A 17,889-nucleotide genomic window follows, 5' to 3' on the forward strand; every position below is an offset into this window, starting at 1 on the left:
ATATATTGCTGTTAAGTGTGATTATGTGTCTTGTGTACGTGTGCGTTTGTGTGTGCACTGTGTGTGTGATATGTGGCAAAAGCATCCTTATATTCTGTTTTTATTTACATATTTGCAACTGCAAGGTAGTCTTTGGCCTTCTATTTCAACACAACAAATAATTCTTTCCTTAAAAATAGAATCGTGGTCTGTGTCTCCTCTGTGTACTTAGGTTGCATTGAACCCACATGTGACTCCAAGCTCTAAAAGTCTGATCCCATCACGGTAGAACTGTCTCCTTCTTTTCCCTGTGCTTTTGAAGTTTATGGTCACACTTCATTGAATCAAGCCACAGAAGTGATAGAGGCTGACCAGGTTTATGTGCTACTTTCAAAGGGTTGATCATGGCTGTTTTATAACAACAGTTAAACCTAAATTATATATTGAAGTTAAATAATACTCTTTATTTAAAATTTAACATTGTTTCAAAAAATCTATACTCACCTGGTAACTTTAGTAATGGGTCTCTGGGGCATGTAGAAAATAATAATAGAATCTCTCTCTTTTTTTTTAATGCTACATGAAATATGAAGAAAAGAAGATTTTTGGGGGTAGTTTCTGAACACAAATGCAATATGACTGTGTTATGGCCAACGTTCATGTTTCTGGACTTCTCCTGATGGCCAGGTGGGTAAACTATTTGCCATAAATAAATCACAAAATATGGGACAATAAAACGACAGCTGGTTAGGGTTTGTCTGAGATATGTGTGTGTGTGTGTGTGTGTGTGTGTGTGTGTACTCACAAATACAAGTACCAACACACACATACACACTTGTATACACACACACACACACACACGCACACATAGACATACACATATTAGAGACAAATGTTATTCATTACATTCATTGTCTAAGTGACATGGAAAGTACCAATGAAGATATTTATCTGGGCAGTGTTTTCTGTACCAAGTGATATTTTGGTTCTGTCCTAACTTTTGAAGACCTCCTTTGGGAACAGCCTCTTCTTCTAGAAGTTCTGTTTCAGATGGAAGAGGACTGGTGAGCTGGCTTCAGACTGTAGAGGACAGCCCAGAAGGCTTTTCATGCGAGCGCTCCTGCTGCTATAACTTCTGTCACCTGAAAAACACAGCTCCGAGGGTCACTTGTGTTGGTGCCAAAGCATTCTCCTGGGTTGTGGGTCAGAGGGCACATTCTGCTTATTCCTGTGCCAACACGAGAAAATCGCAGTATTAATGTCTTGGAGACTGGACCAAATTCAGAATGGCTTCCTGGCAGTCCAGAGAGCAAGATGGAGAGAGACAAAATTGATGTGTAGGGAAGCTTTTTAAGAATAAGCTATTTCTAATTATTACCCCTGATGAGGGAACAAGGAACTACCGTAGACTGACGAGGAAACTCTCCACATTCTTTGAGTTACACAGGTGTGGTTTGCCCGTAACTCCAGAAATCACTTTGTTCAAGCAGAAAACTTAATGACTATTCTCACATCTCTAAGGATTGAGTCAAACCCAGTTTCAACTCTTTCCCGTACTTTTTGCCTTGTAGTCAATAAAACAGTGGTTTTGCATTGGTTTAATCATTTATTAAATGTAGATTTTAAAAATCAAGTCATAGTTCTATTGACTTTTACAATAAAGATAATTCTATTGGCATTAAAATGTTAAAAATTGTGTTTTATCCTGTGAGGTAAAAAACAAACAAAACAAAACAAAACAAAACAAAAACCCAAAAGATATTTCTTAAGGAATGACTAGATTGTATGCCCATGTTCAGGTATGCGTGAAGAAGATATTTAACATTACTGGAACCTGGACTTTTGATATGAATGTGGTACTTTTCTCATTAAAAGAGTTGAAGTCCACAGGAGTGAGTGCTGTAAATGGCTCCCAATTGGGTTCCAAGTCATGCATGTTAAGATATCAGATCCTTATGAAAAGACAATTGCCCAAAGTGGACCTCTTATGTCTACTCATTGTTTCTAGTCATTCATCTGAAGGATCTTTAGCTTTTCCATAGGGTTGAGAAGTGCTTTGCTCTGTATTTTTAGTTGTTCCACACATGCATTTATTTACTTTTCTTTCTGTCTGGAAGGAAAACTTGGGAGAGTTCAAGAGCTCTTTTCCTAACCTCTCCTGATGGTGATGTCCTCCAAACCGAAACCTAACAGATTTGAAGGGTTTCTGTTTTCATCACTGCTTTTGCCAGCATCTAATTATAATAGGTGTGCCATTTTAGAAGATTGCCATGTTTGATGTTATCCCTTGAATGGTTTTGAGATCCTTTGAACCTGTAGCATGTTTGTGAATTCTTACTTGTCAACCATTAATATATGCTGAGTATTCACAATGCTAATTACCTACAAGAAGGGTAAATTATGAATAACACATATCACAGAACCTGTGGTGGTATATATTATAAACCCACCTGATTGCCTTTTTCATTTTGATTACTGGAAAATCAGTCATTTCCTGGCGGTTAATCAAATGCCACAGAGATCCTCATCTTGGTTCCAGTTATCCTGCTTATTCCATTTATTTTTTGATTTATAAAAAATTATTACCATAACAGTCTTTCAGATTTGATTACTGGTGAAGTTAACAAACTCATTTGCAGTCACAAACCTTTCCATTCTAAGCAGGCTGTTACCTACTGGTTGGTTAAAATGTTATTTCATTAATTAAGCATATTATAGGTTCATATAGCCTTCAATTTACTGCCATTCAAAAAATTTTGCATATACATCTCATTAAACAGCTGTGTGTGTTAATTATGATATCAGAAAATACAGAAGTCTACTTATCATCCACAGAAACATCAACATTCAACTCAGAAGAGTGACATTGAATTTTTGATTTTTCATATTACTCAGATCAACAGGCATATTTATTAAAACTATTTCTTTCCCTGGTTTTAAGGCTTCTTTTTTCTTCTATTGTTAACTTCTATGACGAGGATTTTTCTCAGTCTTTTCAAGTGACTTTATATATGCCCACTTCTTATTTTACTTTTTAAAAAAGATCTGTTTATTTATTTGGTGGGTGCAGAGGAAGAGAGAATCTTAAGTGGACTCCAATCTGAGTTTAGAGCCCAATGAGGGGTTCGAGCTCATGACACTGAGATCATGACCTGAGCCGAAATCAAGAGTCAGACATTGTGACTGTGCAACACAGGTGCCCCTATAGGACTACTTTTTAAATGTGTCTTTTTTTTTTTTAAAGATTTTATGTATTTATTTGACAGACAGAAATCACAAGTAGGCAGAGAGGCAGGCAGAGAGAGAAGGAGAGGCAGGCTCCCTGCAGAGCAGAGAGCCCGATGCGGGGCTTGATCCCAGGACCCTGGGATCATGACCTGAGCCAAAGGCAGAGGCTTTAACCCACTGAGCCATCCAGGCATCCCTTAAATGTGTCTTTTTGTATGTGGTTTTGCTCTCAATATTCTTGTTCCTTGATTCTGCACATTCTTCTTGGCCACTTATTCTCATGGTGTCAATTGCATCTCTGTAGACTAGTCATGGACACAAATATAAAACTGTCTTAAAATATACATCTATAAATATAAGATCTGTCCATCTATCTACATATTCACATGCTAAACAACTTAAATATATGCCTTTCATGCTTCTTACCATCTCAAAGTAAACTTCTAAAATGGATTTGTTTGTTGCCAGAGCAATTATCCTCTATCTGATCTTGAGTTCAACATGCCATTATCTCTTAGCTGCCCAAGAGTGGACACTTCTGCTGCTAGCAGTTCCCCAGCAACTCCGGCCAAGCCATATCTGATGGGCAAAGTATTTTGGTGCTTCTCTTTTATCATAGTAGTACTATCAGAAGGTAGAAGATCGGGCCAACTTTTATAGCTCTTTCATTTGATGACACCTGTGGCAGGTGACTGAATTATCAGTGGCTTAGGACAGGTCACTTTCATATCGCTACCTAAAAAGTCTGATATGGATGGATACTGGAGTTCTTGAAATAGAAAATGCTTATATTTAAAAGAGTGTGAGACAAAGTTATACAGAAAATTGTGTCACTAGATGGGATCTGTGCATGCTTCTCTCTTTCTGTTTATTCACCCTTTTATAATATTATGGATGCTTATGAGAAGAAACATGGGAAGGCATATTAATACCCACAAAACATTTGCCAAACACGTAGCTATGTCTTAGTTGTATCAAGAATTAAGTTTATCTTCCACAGTTTACTTAATAACATAAGAACAGTACACCTTCTTATAAAGAGCTATTATTTCCAAAATGTCTCCAAAATCTATTAAGAACCTCTTCTTCTCTTATCACCTACTATTTGAATTCATTTTCCTTCATCTAAATTCCTGCAGTTATTTGTGTACTTACTTTTAGTTTCTTCTACTCCTGCTAAGCCATATTGCTTTCACCAAATGAAATTCTGGCAATTTCTCCTCTTGACATAGAATCTGTACAGTTTTACTGTATTTCCCACATAGACCAGTGCAAACTCTTTAGCACAATGTCCGACATAAAACTCTGTGACTCTTCCTGCCAAAATGTTTGACTGACTACTCCCCTTCCCACCCCTACAAGCCAGATAATCCCTACGTCTTTCTGTTTGTATAATGAAACAGAGTTTGCATGTTTCTGCCTGTTTACCCTGGCTTTTTCTCTACTTGGACGTCCCTTATCATCTTCTTTCCCTATCAAATTCCAACTCACACTTGTCAATCCAAAGCAAAGGATACTTTTTCTATGAAGACTTGTGGAGGTCCACTGTGAAGAGATGGGTACTCCCTTTGTTACGTGCCCATAGGACGTCTATCAGTAATGTCCGTTTCTGTCCACTTCATTGCACACATATTCATTTCTGAATTTCTTAGTAGATTGACTGAAACCCTCAAAGTCAGTGCCTTGTAGGCATCTTTATTTATAACAGAATGTGGCATAGTATAAAGCACAAAACAGATGGTCAAGAAACATCAACAGTGAATTACAGAGTTGATAAATCAATTATACTTACAAATAATGAATTATAGGTTTTCCCACTATCTGAAGGTAGAACATGCTTATGAAATCTCTCACAAACCAAAATGTCATAAAGTGAAAAGTATCCCCCTAATTCAGGGAGTTTTTGTTTTTCTGAAAGAACTAGAATAATACCTGCTGCTGTTAACCAAAAGAGATCGGAGAGGACTTTTGCTTTTATGATAAATCATTACCGTACAAATATAGGTCTTCTGTAAAAGTCAAGCAGGGAACTCAAACTTTTGGGAAGCGGGGAAACCTGCACGTACACGTCTGTAGACTTAATCCAGTAAAAGGTGATTCTGTGCATCATTTAAGTCTTGATGGAATCAGTATCTTTGATAATTAAAAATCTCCTTATTTGAATTGTCTGAAACTGACATGAGGGTTGAAAGAAATTAAGACACTGGGAAACATAAAATAAAACTCTTCCTTTGGAAATGAAGCATTTGTAAAATTTAAAACACTTTGAGACAGTTAATAATTAAGAATTCTATGAGAGAAAAATGATTTTTTTAAAGATTTTATTTATTTATTTGACACACAGAGATCACAAGTAAGTAGAGGAAGGCAGAGAGAGAGAGGGAGGCAGGCTCCTCGCTGAGCAGAGAGCCCGATATGGGGCTCAATCCCAGGACCCTGGAATCATGACCTGAGCTGAAGGCAGAGGTTTTAACCCACTGAGCCACCCAGGTGCCCCGAGAAAAATGATTTTAGATGTAGTGTTAAAAAAAGAAATTTGAGGGACGCCTGGGTGGCTCAGTTGGTTAAGTGGCTGCCTTCGGCTCAGGTCATGATCCCAGCGTCCTGGGATCAAGTCCCGCATCGGGCTCCTTGCTCAGCGGGGAGCCTGCTTCTCCCTCTGCCTCTGCTTGCCATTCTGTCTGCCTGTGCTCACTCTCTCTGACAAATAAATAAATAAAATTAAAAAAAAAAAAAAAGAAATTTGAGGGGCGCCTTGGTGGCTCAGTGGATTAAGCCTCTGCCTTCAGCTCAGGTCATGATCTCAGGGTCCTGGAATCGAGCCCCACATCGGGCTCTCTGCTCAGCAGGGAGCCTGCTTCCCCCCCTCTCTCTCTGCCTGCTGCTCTGCATACTTGTGATCTGTCTGTCAAATAAATAAATAAAATCTTTAAAAAATGAAAAAAAAAATTTGGGAAAGGAACTCAGGAGCGTAAACATAGAAATAGCAATAGAACTTACAGTATGTTATTTTCAGGTTCATAGAAAAGCTCCCTGTTTTTATAAAGTTCAGTTCTTTGAAACAGCTCATCAAAATCGGGCTCAAAGGAAGTTTTATTTCATTAGCAATATGATCTCATTTAAATCACAAATTTCCTACAATGAACCTTTAAATATAGAGGAACACTGTTAAGCAATTTGTAATGTTTGTGATTTTGAAATGTATAAGTTGAACTTCGATTTACAAAGCCGGATCATCTATATATTGAGGAAACGCTCCAATTGAGGAATATCAGCATGAATTTTTATACAATGTGATGAAAAATGGTATCATTTATTCACTGCCCTTATTCATATTAGTAGGTATATTTCATGGAAATTGGGTTTTCCTAAGAAAAGCCACTTCCATTATATAGACCCTTCACCAGAAGGTATGTTGACAATCTCTTTTTTCAAAAAAGTGAATTAAAGAAGAGATGCAAGTAAAAGGAAGTTTTTTTGTGAACTCATGCATAGTAATTGAAATACAACAAAACCAATTTTTTCTATAATTTTTGCAAAATAGAAAAAACAAATGTATAGATTAAAAATATACTTTAATGATGATAATTTCACTCAGCATAATTATCATATGGTTTCACTTATTTGTGGAGCATAACAAATAGCATGGAAGACAAGGGGAGATGGAGAGGAGAAGGGAGTTGAGGGAAATTGGAAGGGGAGGTGAACCATGAGAGACTATGGACTCTGAAAAACGATCTGAGAAATTTGAAGGGGTGGGGGGTGGGAGGTTGGGGGCACCAGGTGGTGGGTATTATAGAGGGCACGGATTGCATGGAGCACTGGGTGTGGTGCAAAAATAATGAATACTGTTATGCTGAAAAAATAAAAAAACTAAAAATAAAAAAAACTAAAAAAAAAATAAATAAAAATATACTTTAAAATATAAAATACATACATAGCCAGCCAGTATAGATTTATTCCAATATTATAACAAATATAACTATATAGTTAATATTAATGTTCATAATGATGATGTTTAATTCTGAAGTGACTTCTGAAGTATATGAATTTTGGTGTTGATAATATTATAATTCTGCAATTTGTTAATTTTCTAAATATTTTGGTATTCTGTGCTTAGGTTATGTATTAATTTTTAGAAAATCAGTATGTTCAATTCACCAAAATAAAACTGATGAATTCTTGCACTGGACTTGATATGTCCTGCGATTTAAGGTTTCTTTCAGAAGAATAATGAGAGAGAAATAATAAAAAAATTTCATTGTCCCTATAAAAAGGTGAAGCCAGATCTTTCAGAAAGATATTAAGAATAATGAATCATAATCTAACATCTGGGAATCTGTATTTTGAAAGGAAATTTTATAAAGCAACTAAGTTATTAATATGAAATACAGTCTAGTGGAAGTTCATTCTATAGATTCATAATTATGCTATTGTTTATATTTTAGCAATGATGGTAAACTAAGATTTTATTTCCTTAATTATATTTTTTTCTGTGAAAATTGTATTTACATTTATTTTTGCTTAGTTTCTTTGGTTTATTTTTCTGAGCATATACACTTATGCTGGTGTGTGAATGGAGGTTGCGATTTTAATGACAGGATACCAAAGTTCTTCACAAACTAAAAAGAAGAAAAGGTGACTTGTACCAGTTAAAAGGGTGATAAGATTTATTATGTATTCTTTAAGGCACAGAATAAATAGAGGCATTGATCATATAAAACTTTGGCTTTCTTAACCTTTGCCTAATACAATTAAATATGACTAACAATAATGCTATATTTAGGTGTTTTCTAGATTTCATTAATTTTGATAAAAATATATTTGTTAATGAAGAGGAAATAAGAAATGTTTGCTTTTCTAGTATTTATTTATTTATTTTTAAATATGTTATTTATTTAGTTATTTGAGAGAGAGAGGGAAAGAGCCCTGTGTGTGCACTTGCTGGGGGTGGGGTGGGGAAGGCAGATGGTGAGGGATAGTGAGAGGGAGAGAGAGAATCTGGGGCTGAGTGTGGAACACAGTACAGGGCTCCATCCCATGGACCCTGCGTTCACCACCTGAGCAGAAACCAACAGTCCTTGGTGCTTTAACTGACTGAGCTACCCAGATGCCCCATTTTAGTATGTATGTATGTAAATTATTTTTTTAAAAAGATTTTATTTATTTATTGGATAAAGAGAGAACGAGAGAGAGAAAGAGAATAAGTAGGGGGAATGGGGGAGGGAGAAGCAGGCTCCCAGCTGAGCAGGAGCCCTACATGGGGCTCTGTTCCAGGACCCTGGGATCATGACCTAAGTGGGAGGCAGATGCTTAACCGACTGAACCACCCAGGCACGCCTCTAGTATTTATTTTTAATGAAAAAATAGTCTTTACCAACATAAGTTTGTTTCCCAAGAAGACGTTAACTTCCGGATTTACTGGTTTATTCATTATATTTTCTGTTGAAATGAAAAAAATCATTGGAGTTATAGAATCGTAAGAAGCCAAAAAAAGTTGTATGTTTTAAACTATAGAATTATAAAGGAACAAGGGAAGATTAGTTGAAGCAGTATATTTTCATGAATTTTCTCTAAACAGAATTAATTCATTTGTAGAGTCTGGCAGATAAACATTCATTCTGCCTGAAATAGAGCCGTATTGATGATGGCAATTTCAACTGTTCTAGTATATAAATAATTATTTATTAAGCGGTGATAGATATTTCAGAAAGAGCTACAGAAATAATGATCACATATAATAAACGTTAAGCCAAAATATGTTTTTTTTTCCCTTATATAAAAGCTTGTTAAAAAGCAAGTGTGTTGCTGTCATCAACGTATTGGTGAAGAAACTGCAAAATGTCTGAATTCCAGAATTCTTGCAGGACAGTGGAATAATGAAAAACTTACCGAGGCATTGGGTGAAATTTCAGTAGAAGCTATATAAAAGATTTGAAGGCATATATACATTTCTGGATGTTTTCAGAAATTCTCTGTTAGAAATATGTGTCCTTCTGAGGTTGAAAACCCATTAAGAAGCTTTCAAAGTGGTTAAGAAAGTTTTGTTAGGATATATAACTTCCGCAACTGGTTAGGGATGAAGGAGATAGAAATTCCTTCATTTACAGTTAAAATAAATTTATATCTCTAAATGCCAATTAGCAGGCCCCCATTGGCTCTTGGTGATTCATTCTTTAATGAAATCATAAATGTTTCTGTAGAGCGATCCTGCACATCTCCCCAGAGAGCAGCAAATGTATCATGAGACGGATCTTGGATGCCTGCCATGTCCCACCTGCTGCAGTAGGGGTTCTGATTTCCTTGAACAGCCCTGTCCAGGTGGAGGCATGAACACACAGGGCATCTGGCTTACACATCATGTATTATGTACATCTGGAGCAATGTCAAAGCCATAATTAACACAAAAGCATATTCTTCCACTATATTGTAGAGCACCAAAAACCCCAGGGTCGGACACATCACCATTTTCTTCTGAAACTAAGCTCTTGGATGCCCCAGATAATGCTGAGTTAAAGGAGAACCATTAAAATTGTTCTTCCTTCCAGATCTATAGAAATATAATAAAAAGTATTTAAATGTAGATAGGATTTTTATATTATTCCATCTAAAATTAAAAATTCTGAGGACATTGTGAAATTTTAAGAAAGTATTGCTGAAAGTAAGCTCAAGAAAACTAATTTCAGATTTTAAAAATAAATTCAGTGAGACAGAAAAAACTAATTAAATAAAAACAAATTTCAGGGGAAAAGAATCTAAGATAACATCCATTGTAACGTAAACTATGAAATGAAAGAGAATTTATCAAATTTGATTTTTCTTAACGATAGTATTTTCACTGTACAAAATACATGACAGTTATATTGTCTTTATGATAAATATCTCTATTCTTAATGATGCTCTGAAATTGTAGCTAAGGGCCCCAATAATACAAAGAGCTTATTTTTTCTGGCATTTTATAATGATGATAAATCCAAAATGCCTCATCCAAAAATTTATTCCAATTTTATGAATAACACACTGATCTGTTTGATTTTCACTGTTGAATTTAAAAAGCAAGTATCAGACATTATCTTTATGTATTAAGGATCTTTCTATGTCAGTTATCAGCTCTGTTTTGGTTTAGAGAACTTATAATAAAATATTTCTCAAAAGAAAAAAATTCAGAAAAATTTTAGTAGGTGTTACAGGGAATAAAATAAAAATTAGAAGGAAATGACTCAAATCATTTTCAGAAGGTCTATAATGGAAATGTATTCCTTTCATATGTTGAGTTTCTCAACCTTCTTGGAAAATTAATGAAAATTTTATTTAATGTTCTTGCAGTTATTTGACAATTTGACAATTTAAAAATTACTTTTCACATAAAAATGATTCCAATTGAATAAATTAAATATAGCATAAGAAAAAATACACCCAGGTAATATCTAGCCAAAGAAAATAAAACACTAAAAGATTTCGATTTCAAAATAGGAAAGTGAGGTACATGGTCCCTCATGACACTACTAATATCAACAAAAGAAAAAAGAAAAAAAAAAACAATATTGGTCCTCTGTCTAAACAGTGGTGGAAATGTAACAAAAGAGAAACATCAGCAAATGTTTTCTGAATGACCTCTGTAAGAAAATAAATTTTCAGAGAAACTCAAGATTTCCCAAAATTGTTCTCCATTCTCTTAGAGAGAAGTTTCTAAGAATTCCTCTTTAAAAAATGAGAGAGGAGAGAAAAAAGCAAATTGTAATACATACAAGGGCTTAAATATGGAATTATTCAATAAGAAAATGAAATGGCAGGTAAGTTGACAGATCTCAGAAAAGAATCAAAAGAAATTATAGACATGAAAAAAATATTAAAAACAGCAACAGAAATCCCCAGAATACACAGGAGCTAAAATAATTATAGATGTGTTAGACAGGTTGCAGGAGAGGAGATTGGAAAATGAAAAGTGTATGACATAGGATGGTGGATACAGAAGAAAACACAAGAGAAGCAACAAATCAATTCCCAACAGATCCATCGTATATGTGACAGAGTAAGTGAAAAACAAACATTCAAAGATGAAATAGAAAAAAAAAAATCCAAAGTGTAAGAAGAACTGAATCCAATTGGAAACCACCCATTATACATATATATAATATTCATATTTTTATAATATAATATAAATATAATATAATATTATATATGTATAAATATAATATAATATGTATATATTTATATATATAAAATAAGAACTCCTTAAGCTTATAAATGTATGTTGAGTTCTTTCTTATTGGACTTAATTTAGGAGTTATTGTATCTCCTTGTGAATAGTGCTTATTTGATCATCCTCTGTTCTAATTTAATTTCCATTTCTCCTGTTAATAAAATTGATATTTTAATTCAATCACTTGAATTACTAAAATGTTATTCACAATATAATTGTTATTTTTGTGACATTTTTGTTAATATTTAACTCTTTATATGTGTGTCTATATATCTATCCTCTCTATCATAAAGAGATATCTGAAATCATGTTAATCAAGTACTAATAATGGTTGACCATAAGTGGCAGAATACTAGGCAATTGTTTTAATTTTAATAATTTCTGTATTATTTGATAGTTTTTAGATGCTATTGTTACAAAACAGGTAATTATTTTTTAAAAAATAAGTTGATGATTCCTAATACACACACATTTCTTTTTCTAACGTATGTATGTATGTATTTCTGTACATATGTTTGTTATGGAAAGTCAAATCTGTATGTGATTGTGGAAGTTCTTTTTATTATTTATTATTTATATTATTTATTATTTATTTTATTATTTATTATTATTATTATTATACACAGAATCATTCTGTGTATCTAGAATATGGACTCCTTAAGATATTTTTTGTTTATGTACTTAGTTATTTTGATCTTATTTCATTTAATTTTATGGATACACAATACATGCATTTACACAAGTATTAAAATAAAATACATAATATATTTAAACATTTATTACACATTATATTAAATATAAAATCCATATATGAAGGTATTCAATGTAAATATAAATGTATTTTATGTTAAATTTGAAATAGATATAAAATTAAAATAAAAACACAGGAAAAAACTAAATGAAATAAATGAAATAAGGATGGATCAATAAGTAAATCAATAAAGCAACAAAATGTTACCAGGAATCACCTGATAAGGAAAGGGGTAATAGCTTTATTATACAGACTTCTAGATGTAGAGAAGGCACAAAGAAATAATGATTCTGGAAGGGTCTAATAAGCATCTAGTTCCAAATTAACTCTTCCTCAACCTTCCCCTCTCCACCCCTGGAGTTGTTCTAAGAAAGAGTTCATAGAATCCTGAGAATCCACACTAATGCTCTCTGGCTGGAGAGAAGCAGACTGGGGGGCCAGTGGACCCAGGGCGGAGGTCAAGAGAGTCTTGAAGTGTAAAAGCTTCGGTATAGCACTCTGAGATTTGATAGGGAGCAGGGGCTATTCCTTCCTCCAGGGCACTGGCTAAGTTGGGTGAACAAGCATTTCCAGATGGATGGGATACCCAACTGCCTGTGAGAAAGAGGTCCCCCGCTATTTTAGGTCATCTTAGAAGAGAGGCAACTTCAAGTGCCCAGAATGCAGGTCAGGATTCAACGACTGAGACTGCTGTCCTGTCACAACAGCTCCTCTGGGACAGAAGAAATCATACAACTAACTGACCTCAAATTGTAGTATGGAAGGGAGAAGACCACCTATCAACTAGAAATATCTGGATAGAGCTGTTGTCCTTAAATATAAGTAAGATAAGAAGAAATGGGACAAAGATGCTGTGCAGTACTATTGCAGAAACAAAAAAGAATTGGCCAGGAAGGAAAATTGCATATAAAACATACTCTGAAAAAAGAAAACACAGTCCAAGAAAAAGAAGATTGAACTTTTATGTTGTGCATTATATAACGTGAATTAAATAAAAATAGAAATGCAGGGACATACAGATGAAAAGATACAATGAGAAGGAAAGATAAAACAACAATACAGGCAACAGATAGACAAACTAAGTTGTGCCGTTCCACAGTGAATGAACGAATTTGAATCAGAATTTGAAATAGAATCTGAAATAGAAAAGAAACACCCGAAATGTGGAATACTGACAGAACAAGTCAAAAGTCAGAAGAAATGATGGAATATAATGTGAAGACAGAACTGAGCATGACCATTGAAAGGACATACTAGGCATCACAAAAACACACATGCAGGAGATCAACATACAGACACGTATGCAAGGCAGCGGAATGCCGGATCAAGCAAGATTTCTCAGCACAGAGAGACTAAAAGACATCAGGCTGTCCCAGGCATCTCCAGAACTAGGAGACGAGACAACAGAGAAAAGCCTACGTACATTATTCCGAGGGAAAGGACGTGTGACTCCAACATCTCATACATCTCATACAGGCAAGCTGTTGTTCGAGCATCAAGTAAAAAGACATTTTCAAAAATAGTATTATTTACATGCCAATTAAATAAGAAACCCCATAATGAAATACAGCCACTCCATAAAGGACTCAAAATAAAGAATTATGAAAAGAGCAGATGTGGTAAAATGAATGGGTTTGAGAATTAAACTCATCTAAATAAAGAAACAAAATTATATATCTGAGCAGGATGTAAATGCAATTAAAATATGACAAGGAAAAAATAATCCCAGCAATAAAAATAGGTCAGTGGGAATGGAGGAGTTAGAAGGAAATAGATGGCTACTAAAATTCTCATTTTTATAGCATGGAGTCAATCTCATAGAGCTGAAAGTAGAAATGTGTAGGTTAGAGAAAACCATGATGACTCCAAACTCAATACCAACATTTCTTCTTTCAACCTTGAAGAAGTTTTTAAAGAGATAATATGTCCTGGCGTAAAGAAACATTTACATGAAATTTCAGTATCCCTTCAGTATCAATTGAGTTTGTTTTTCTTTTCTTAGATACAATTAAAATTGAATTTAATATGCTTTTAGTCCTGTTTGATGTAACCGAATCATTATAAAATTATTTCTTTCTGGAGCACCAGTCTCATTCATTCTCAGTCGGTGGCCCGACCCACCGGACGGTGCCTATTTTTAGGAGACCTGATGCCAGGTTGTCACTTAGGCTCTTGCTTGGTGAGGTTTCAGTTTTCTTCTTTGTTTCCCATTTTCTCAACCTGATGCTTTTAAGGAGGATGTATTATTTTAATAAATCAATGCATTCTTTGTGATAATCTATTAAAAAACACAATCCAGGGCACCTGGGTGGCTCAGTGGATTAAGCCTCTGTCTTCAGCTCAGGTCATGATCTCAGGGTCCTGGGATTGAGTCCCGCATCGGGCTCTCTGCTCAGCAGGGAGCCTGCCTCCTCCTCCTCTCTCTCTCTCTGCCTGCCTCTCTACCTACTTGTGATCTGTCTGTCAAATAAATGAAAAAAAAAAACAAAAAAACAAAAAAACAAAACCACAATCCAATAGGTGAATGAGGAAAATAAATACATAGATAAATGTGGAACTACAAATAGTTAATGAAAAAGAGGGTTGGTGTGTGGAAGGTTTACCTCATAGATAACAAAACAAATAAAAATGTAAAATGTTGAGGGAGTGTAGGGAACAAACTGAGTATTGCTGAAGGGGAGGTGAGTGGGGGATGGGCTAGATGGGGGATGGGTATTCAGGAGGGCACTTGTGATGAGCGCTGGGTATTATATGTAAGTGATGAATGACTGAATTCTACTCTTGAAACTAATATTACACTGTTGTTAACTAACTGGAATTTATTTATTTATTTTAAAAGATTGTATTTATTTATTTGGCAAACAGAGATCACAAGTAGGCAGAGAGGCAAGCAGAGAGAGGAGGAACCAGGCTCCCTGCTGAGCAGAGACCCCCCATGCGGCTGGATCCCAGGACCCTGGGATCATGACCTGAGCTGAAGGCAGAGGCTTTAACCCACTGAGCCACCCAGCTGCCCCAACTAACTCGAATTTAAATAAAAACTTGAAACAAGATGGGACCGGGTAGGGAGACATACTATCAGAGACTCTTTTTTTTTTTTTTTTTTTAATTTTTTATTTCTTTTCAGTGTAACACTATTCATTGTTTTTGCACCACACCCAGTGCTCCATGCAATCCGTGCCCTCCCTAATACCCACCACCTGGTTCCCCCAACCTCCCACCCCCCCACCTCTTCAAACCCTTCAGATTGTTTTTCAGAGTCCATAGTCTCTCATGGTTCACCTCCCCTTCCAATTTCCCTCAACTCCTTTCTCCTCTCCATCTCCCCTTGTCCTCCATGTTATTTGTTATGCTCCACAAGTAAGTGAAACCACATGATAATTGACTCTCTCTGCTTGACTTATTTCACTCAGCATAATCTCTTCCAGTCCCATCCATGTTGCTACAAAAGTTGCGTATTCATCCTTTCTGATGGAGGCATAATACTCCATAGTGTATATGGACCACATCTTCCTTACCCATTCCTCCATTGAAGGGCATCTTTGTTCTTTCCACAGTTTGGCCACCGTGGCCGTTGCTGCTATAAACATTGGGGTACAGATGGCCCTTCTTTTCACTACATCTGTATCTTTGGGGCAAATACCCAGCAGTGCAATTGCAGGGTCTTAGGGAAGCTCTATTTTTAATTTCTTGAGGAATCTCCACACTCTTTTCCAAAGTGGCTGCACCAACTTGCATTCCCACCAACAGTGTAAGAGGGTTCCCCTTTCTCCACATCCTCTCCAACACATGTTGTTTCCTGTCTTGCTAATTTTGGCCATTCTAAGTGGTGTAAGGTGGTATGTCAATGTGGTCTTAATTTGAATTTCCCTGATGGCTAGTGATGATGAACATTTTTTCATGTGTCTGATAGCCATTTGTATGTCTTCATTGGAGAAGTGTCTGTTCATATCTTCTGCCCATTTTTTGATATGATTGTCTGTTTTGTGTGTGTTGAGTTTGAGGAGTTCTTTATAGATTCTGGATATCAGTGGCTTTCTTATACACTAACAATGAAAATACAGAAAGGGAAATTAGAGAATCGATTCCATTTACTATAGCACCAAGAACCATAAGATACCTGGGAATAAACCTAACCAAAGAGGTAAAGGATCTGTACTTGAGGAACTACAGAACACTCATGAAAGAAATTGAAGAAGACACAAAAAGATGGAAGACCATTCCATGCTCTTGGATCGGAAGAATAAACATTGTTAAAATGTCTCTACTGCCTAGAGCAATCTATACTTTTAATGCCATTCTGATCAAAATTCCACCGGTATTTTTCAAAGAGCTGGAGCAAATAATCCTAAAATTTGTATGGAACCAGAAGAGACCCCAAATCGCTAAGGAAATGTTGAAAAACAAAACCAAAACTGGGGGCATCATGTTACCTGATTTCAAGCTTTACTACAAAGCTGTGATCACCAAGACAGCATGGTACTGGCAAAAAACAGACTCATAGACCAGTGGAACAGAGTAGAGAGCCCAGATATGAACCCTCAACTCTATGGTCAAATAATCTTCGACAAAACAGGAAAAAATATACAGTGGAAAAAAGACAGTCTCTTCAATAAATGGTGCTGGGAAAACTGGACAGCTATATGTAGAAGAATGAAACTCGACCATTCTCTTATACCGTACACAAAGATAAACTCAAAATGGATAAAAGACCTCAACGTGAGACAGGAATCCATCAGAATCCTAGAGGAGAACATAGGCAGTAACCTCTTCCATATCAGACACAGCAACTTCTTTCAAGATATGTCTCCAAAGGCAAAGGAAACAAAAGCAAAAATGAACTTTTGGGACTTCATCAAGATCAAAAACTTCTGCACAGCAAAGGAAACAGTCAACAAAACAAAGAGGCAACCCACGGAATGGGAGAAGATATTTGCAAATGACAGTACAGACCGTAAGAGACTCTTAATCTCAGGAAATAAACTGAGGGTTGCTGGAGGGAGGCTGGTCGGAGGGATAGGGTGGCTTGGTAATGGACATAATGGACATTGGGGAGGGTACGTGCTGTGGTGAGTGCTGTGAATTGTGTAAGACTGATGATTCACAGACCTGTACCCCTGAAACAAATAATACAGTATATGTTAATTTTTTAAAAAGCAAAAAACAACAAACTTGAAACAAAAAAGAAAAGAGAAACACTGTAGTAATAAATGCCCATGAAGATAAAGTCACGTGGGTACTGGGAATGTAAAGGATATGAATTTCCAAGAACAGTCTGGAGACTGCATCCCAAAAGGTAGAGTCAGTTTATGCCCTTTATCTATATGCCTCACTTTAAGAAGCAGTCTGTGGAAATAACATGAAATGCAGACAAATAACTGATGCTTGTAAAGACTCATCCTTGCATTGCTTATAATTCAAAAAAATAGGTGTAACCTATTATCTACCAAAGGAAAGATTTTATATAACTATTATGCATGTATGATAGTCTACCCTACAGAATTAATGTTTTGAAGAATTTTGAGCAATTGAAAAATACTTGCAGTGTTAGGTTAAATGTGTTTTCAGAATTGCTTGTTCAGTCTAATTGCAGAATATATGTTTTATAATGTATGTGCTAAAATATATGTGTGGGTGTGCACCTATAATTTAGTATGCCAATAATTTACAATAGTTTATTCTGGATTGTTGGATTATGAAGAGTGATTTTTATTTTTCTAAAATAATT

Source organism: Lutra lutra, chromosome 3 (genome assembly GCF_902655055.1).
Source record: "Lutra lutra chromosome 3, mLutLut1.2, whole genome shotgun sequence".
Classification (NCBI taxonomy): domain Eukaryota; kingdom Metazoa; phylum Chordata; class Mammalia; order Carnivora; family Mustelidae; genus Lutra; species Lutra lutra.